This window comes from Cervus elaphus, chromosome 10 (assembly GCF_910594005.1).
Source record: "Cervus elaphus chromosome 10, mCerEla1.1, whole genome shotgun sequence".
Lineage (NCBI taxonomy): Eukaryota > Metazoa > Chordata > Mammalia > Artiodactyla > Cervidae > Cervus > Cervus elaphus.
Genome location: NC_057824.1, coordinates 55,332,982 through 55,339,261, shown reverse-complemented (window position 1 = coordinate 55,339,261; position 6,280 = coordinate 55,332,982). Strand labels below are relative to the sequence as shown.

The 6,280-nt window shown below is 48.4% G+C and overlaps 1 long non-coding RNA gene across 1 annotated transcript; it reads right to left on the bottom strand.

Moving 5' to 3' along the window:
- Positions 1–1,646: 1,646 nt before the first annotated feature.
- On the bottom strand, positions 1,647–3,077 carry LOC122701986. Its single transcript, XR_006343165.1, has 2 exons — positions 2,952–3,077; positions 1,647–2,829 (listed from the first exon to the last, which is right to left on the bottom strand). It is a non-coding gene; the product is annotated as an uncharacterized LOC122701986 (long non-coding RNA).
- Between the last annotated feature and the right edge of the window lie 3,203 nt (positions 3,078–6,280).

Below are 6,280 nucleotides of genomic sequence, written 5' to 3'. Positions count from 1 at the left end.
ATCTTGGCTCCTGGCAGCACACGTCCAGGGAAGGACGTTCAGGATGAAGCAAAATGTTTACCAATAACTTGTCTCGTTGAGAAACGAAAACGCAAAGACTTGTACCCAAGTGTTCATAGCTGCTTTATTCCAGCCCAACTGGAAATCACCCAAATGTCCATTGACGTTGTGAATGGATGAACTGTGGTATGTCCACACAACAGAAGACAGCAATCACAGGGCACCGAGCACTCTCAGGCGGTGGTGCACTCAGACCCTAGTCTGCAGCCAGCCAGGTGTGAAGAGTGCCTCTTTTGCTGGACTTCTAGAACAGGCAAAGCCGTTCAACGGTTCTCTCTTAACCACTGAATCAGTGATGGATGTTTAGGTACCTGTTCCTGTCTGCTCTACTGGTGTGTGTGTGTATCTTGTGTGAATTTTTTCATAACTGAAAGTATCAAAACTTTAGAAACAATCATTGGTTGAGTTTGGAAGTCAAAAGCTAAGATTAAGTGGTCTCAGAGGCTGCCTCCTCCAGGCAGGAACAGCAAGTATGGTGTTGCGTTACCAAAGGCTTGCCTCTCCACTACCAGTTACCTTACAACCAGCCTGGAAAATTAAATCCCCTCTAAAGATAAATCTTTCTTCCTGATTTTTCCCCATTTTCCAGGACTCTAAACAGTCGATGATGTCTAGACACCCAGGCACTGCCTGTGTGATGCAGACAAGAGGAACAATTACTGGGTGATACTTAGGGTGACCGGCTTTGGATACACTTTTTTTCTTTGTTTTCCAGACTTGAGTCATTTATAATGTTAATGGCAGGGTTGTAGTACATGACAATTGGTATCTCAGCCAGGGGCTGTAGCCTCCATTCAAGCATTACCCTCTCAGCCCTCTCCTTTGGCCCTGAACCCTCAATGGTGTAAGTTGCTTTTCTGTGACTCTTCCTATAAGCAAATGATGGCTTCAGAAGCTGGCTGGGACACAGGTCTGGAACCGGTCCCAAACGCAAAAGCACCAGCTCCGTTGTTCTTAGGAGTTTTCTCAATGTCTTAGTATAATTTCAAGAGGCAACCAGTGCCCTGGTTGGCTGACAACACATGGTAACTACAGACAAGAGAGTCCATTTAGAAGTCTAGGTGCTCTCTTCCTGCCTAACTGATGGCGCTTCTATCTTCTAGGATTACATTAGTTCCTTTGTATTTCTATTCTTGAAAAACTGAGTTGACAGTTTTGGCTAAGATTGAGAGTGAACAAAAGTGGTGAAACTGGCAAATGTAAAAATGGGGACAACAGTGGCCTTTTCAACTACTGTAGGGGGACTGGGTTTGGGGCAGAACACTGGCCCTTTTCCAGCCTCCCAGTGACAGGCGTTTGAGTTGGGGTCTTCATCCTCCGGATCAACTGTCTGAGGCCCTGTGTACCTGGGGTTTCACAAGCGCACACACATCGGTCTCGCTGCTCGCCTGGCTCCAGTTGGCCAAGGCTGCTGCGGGCAAACCCAATGGAAACGACCCTCCTGGTGGCGTTGGTCTTCGTGTGTGATGACACCTTTAGCAACTAACGCTTCTCATGGCCTCTCATGGAAGTGCTTTAGCCTGTACCTCTTCCCGTGATTAACGAGATGGAATTAACCTTTCAGAAACTACTGTGAATTTTTCACATGGCTTGAAATCCTTGATGACATTTAATGGCGAAACCAAAATTAGGAATTTCGCTTTGACGTATACAATCCCTACAGGACAACAGTATCGCCCAACAACTCAGCGACAAGGTTTCTCCAGCCCGCTCCGTCTTAGCCCAGAGGTCCCGGCGGCCGGCCTCCGGCTCCGGGGCGCGCAGCAGCTGTGCGCAGGGCCCAGCAGCTGCGGGAGCTGACGAGCTTCGGACCCGCGATCCCGGTCCCCACGAGGGTTGCGCGGCCACCCCTCCCGGCCGCAGCTCCGCGTCAGGCAAGTGCGCGCCGCCGCCTGAAAAAGAAGTGCGACCAACACCGCGGCCGCTGACGGGCGCCGCATCCGCGCCGGCTGGCGGCCGCACTCCCCCGGGCTCGCGCGACCTCTACGTCTGCACCCGGCCCTGCAGCACCGAACGCCCCCGCGACCGCGCGACTCAGACACCCCCAGCCCAGACAGCGGTTCTCCCAGCGGCCCTTGCGGCGAGGGCGCGGCCACGTGACCCGGACTCGGCCAATCGGGGGCGCCGGCGGCGCAGAGGCGCCTACGGCATTGCGTTCCGGCGACCCCGGCCGCGCCCCCTCCCGCCCGGACCCTGCAGATTAGCGGCGCACCGCGCTGACGTCTACAGTGTTGAGTGGCCGGTTTTCCAGTCAGGGCGGGTTGATGTTGCTGTTGCTTTCTTGTGGAGAAATGGAGCCAGAAACCTCGGCAAACTGCATTGCGGTCCAACCACGTCTTTTCGGTTGAGTCGCTGAAACCTGTTTAGCTTAAGCCAGTTTGAGCTGCACGTTTTGATACTTGCTCGATAAAACGTCAGAATTTAAACAAATACTACCAGAACGACCTGGAAAAAAATTCATTTTTCATGTCCTAGTTTTGTGACTCACTAAGAACGTCTTCGAGCCGACCGGGACTGTACTCCCATTCCTCCGACTGGGCTCCCCCCCACCATCCTCCAGCCCCCAGAGATTTGGAAGGGACAGGGGCGGGGGTGCTGCTCACAGATACCTTTGTCAGTTGGCAGGTATCCCTTTCTGGTGACGCTCTGAGACCCAGCCATTGCCCTTCCGAGTACAAACTCTATACCTCAAACAGAACTGGGGGTCCTGACGGGCCCAGCGGGGCGCAGTCCGTGAGGAGCCCACCGCACCTGTTAACAACATCCTTCCTGAAGGGAAGAATAGGGCGGGAGAAGTGGGCGAGGCAGGAGTGCCCTTCCTTCTCACCACACCCTCTTTCCTTCCTTCGGGCCTAGGGTAGAGAGCGCTGCAAGTCCACCCACACACATACCTGGGCTTCTTGAAGAAGTGACTGATTCCAGGGCTAGGTCAGGGAAAGTCCAAGGTGAGCCTGGGAAGTCCTGCATTGCCAGAAAGGAATGGCTGCAAAAAGGATGGGGACTCAGGAGCCAACCTGAAGGTTCTCCTAGTGGCCAAAACTGGAACTATGTGCCTGGCAAAATTAGTAACAAAACTGTTGGGTTGTGAGTTACAGAATAATGTAAAATAAATATCCACGAGTCCCTAGTGATATAAAAAAAAATAAGTCGAGAATTCCCTGGTGGGCCAGTGGCTAGAACTCCACACTCTCACTGCAGAGGGCCTGGTCTCAATCCCTGGTTGGGGAACTAAGATCCCACAAGCCATGCGGTGCGGCCAAAAAGAAAAAAGAATAAGTGAGGCAGGAAGGATAGGCCTTGCGTACAAAAATATTCCAATAGATATAGTAGGAATGAGAGAAATAGAAAATCAACATTAGGCAAACACCTCAATAATACTTGTCCCAAACAAGATCTACTGATGATTTCTAAGATTAGTGGCCAAAAGTTTTGAGACAGCTTATTACTCAAATATGTCCCCCAAGATATTTTTTAATTACTAAGGGATTAATAGTAACTTCATGGTGGAGAAACTTGACCAAAACACCTTAACCAAGTGATGAAGGTATAAGAGATAACATTGTTGACACTGAGAAATGAGACAGAGTACATGGGAACTCCATACCATTTTTACAAAATACAAGGGAGTGAAGATGAATTCACTGCTCTCATGGGCAAGGTGAGCAAGGAACCTTCAGAACTGGGGCTAACCCTTGTGTCTCAGAGCGGCTCGGGTGGATGGGCTTCTGTGGAATCTCTGCTGCCCAGCCTGTCTCTACTGTATTGGCAGTTATGGATGCCGTGAACAGGGACAAACTTGGCAATTTGGAGGAACAGCAAGGAGGCAGGACAGGAGCTTACAGATGAGTGAGAGGAGGACAGTAAGAGGTGAGATCAGACATACAGCATGGGTCAGACCATCAGGGCCACAGCAGGTGAGGGTAGAGAACATATTCTCCCCTACCCCTTCATGTCTCCTCCCACGTCCTTTTTATTATAATTCTGTTATTCTTGTATGTTTTCCCTGAGTACCTGTGTGGCATTAAACATAACCAATCCTTAGACCTCTGTATCTTGTCCCACAAGCTTTGGATGGCATGGTGTTCTTTCCCCCCAACGGAAGAAAGGGGTCCTGTCCTTTCCTCTGCCTCTCCCACTTCCACCCACCTTCCATCACCCAAACTTTTGCTTGAGTATTGTCAAGATTAGTCTTTACAGTTTGAATGGGTTGAAAATGCTTTTTCATGCTTTGCTTATAGATTGTAGAAGCTCCCAAAGCCTGTCTTTTCCCCTGGAGTTGTCTGTCTCCGAGCCCCGGTCTCTGTCCAGACCTGCTGCCTGGCTGTCACTGCGGACGTCACACGTGGCCCACCAGTCCCTCGCTTTCTCTGTACTTGGTTCCAGCTTCATATGCTGAAGTACATTTTAAGCATGTCCTCAGAAGGGGATGTCTTTATGTATCTAAAAAGGCTTTTAATTTGCACTCATAACTTGGCATCGGTTTCTAGATCCCAAATTTCTCCTCAGCATTTTGAAGGCCCAGCTCTGTCATTATCTCACAGTTGACAATTTGATAGTCATCCCTTTGGAGGAGTCACGAGTTTTATCTTCAGATGCTTCTGAAACCTCTATCCCTAATACTCTGACATTTCACAAGAACAGGTCTAAATGGGGATCTTTTTATTCATTCACCCTTCTCTGTTCTCGAGGGGACCTTCCATTTTCTACAATTTTTTGTTTGTATTTAAGAACTTTCTTTCCGTTTACTCTATTCTCTTCTTCTGGAACGTCTGTGTACGTGAAGTTAAATAACCTGGACACATCCTCCACGACTCCATCATTTCTTAACTATTTTTTCTCCTCTTCCTCTTCTTTTTCTTTTTGGGTCATTTCTTCTATGTCCTAAGATCATTTTTTTTTTACTTTATTTTCTAAGTATTTTATTGATCTTTTTATTTTTTACCATTTACCTTTTAAGTCTTTTTCTATAAATGAACTTTATTGAGGCTTAATTTATATACAATGAAATGGTCCCATTTTTAAGTGTATATTTTGATGAGTTTTGACAAATATATACAACTGTGTAATCACATCACAATCAAGGTATAGAACATTTCCCCCAAGTTTTCTTGGTCCCCTTCCCAGTCAAACCCCACTCCACATCCAGGTCCTGGGTAGTCACTGATCAGATTTCTGTCATTGCAGATTACAGTATCATTTCTTTATTGTCATGCTCAGCATGTGTTTTTGAGACTTACCCACGTTTTTACATGTATCAGTTGTTCATTCCATTTTTATTGCTGAGTCATATTCCATTGTATCATAGCTTTTTATCTGTTCATCAGCGGAAGGACATTTCAGTTTATCCAGTTCAGTTTTGAATAATAGCTAAAGACATTCATTTACAAGTCTCTGTGTGAACATACATCTGTATATTGCCTGAGCAAATACTAAAGGGTGGAATCGCTGGATGGCATGTTAAGTGTATGTTTAACTCTATAATAAACTGCTGATCTCATTCCCAAAGTAGTTGTACCACTTGACGGGCCCACCAGAAATGCACAAGCGTTCCATTGCCTCCGAATCTTTCTCATCACTAAGTGGGGTCAGAACTTACTTAGTCACTCCAGGTAACTTAGTGTCCTTGACAGGCCTGTCTCCTAAATAGAAAGGTTGAGGGGAGTGTCCTTTCCAAGGGTCAGTGCTATCAGGTATGCCAGGCCAAGGGAGGAATTCCTTGGGGAGCCCCACCCCACTCTAGAAGCAGTTTGCTTGGTTTCTCTGGAGAAGAGAAGCCTGGCCTTGGGACCAGGGCACCAGGCCAGCTGCCAGCTGCTCTGTGGCCTGGGTTTGTGAGGGAGCAGTTGTTCATCCCCAGACCTCTGGTTAATCCCCAGTGCCAGCCCCACCTACCCTGAGCCTCTGAGACCAGGACAGACAAGCCCCTGCCTCCGCGCAGCGCTCCTATTCTGGGATGCTGCTCCCTCTGCCCACACTTCCTCAAATTTGTTGGATGCCCCCGTCTGCAGACACCTCCCGTGCCCACCCACTGCCTTTCTGTGCGTCGCTGCCAAGCCTTTCCGTGAAGAAGCCTTCAGGGAGAAGAGAGACAGGTTGTACTCAGTTCTCTGCACTGAGACCTCTGTGGGCAGAGATGAGGGCATGCTGAGGTGGAGAAGCAGACTGCAAAATGGCATATATGGGGCATGTATTTTATGTTAATAAAAATATACGCACGCTA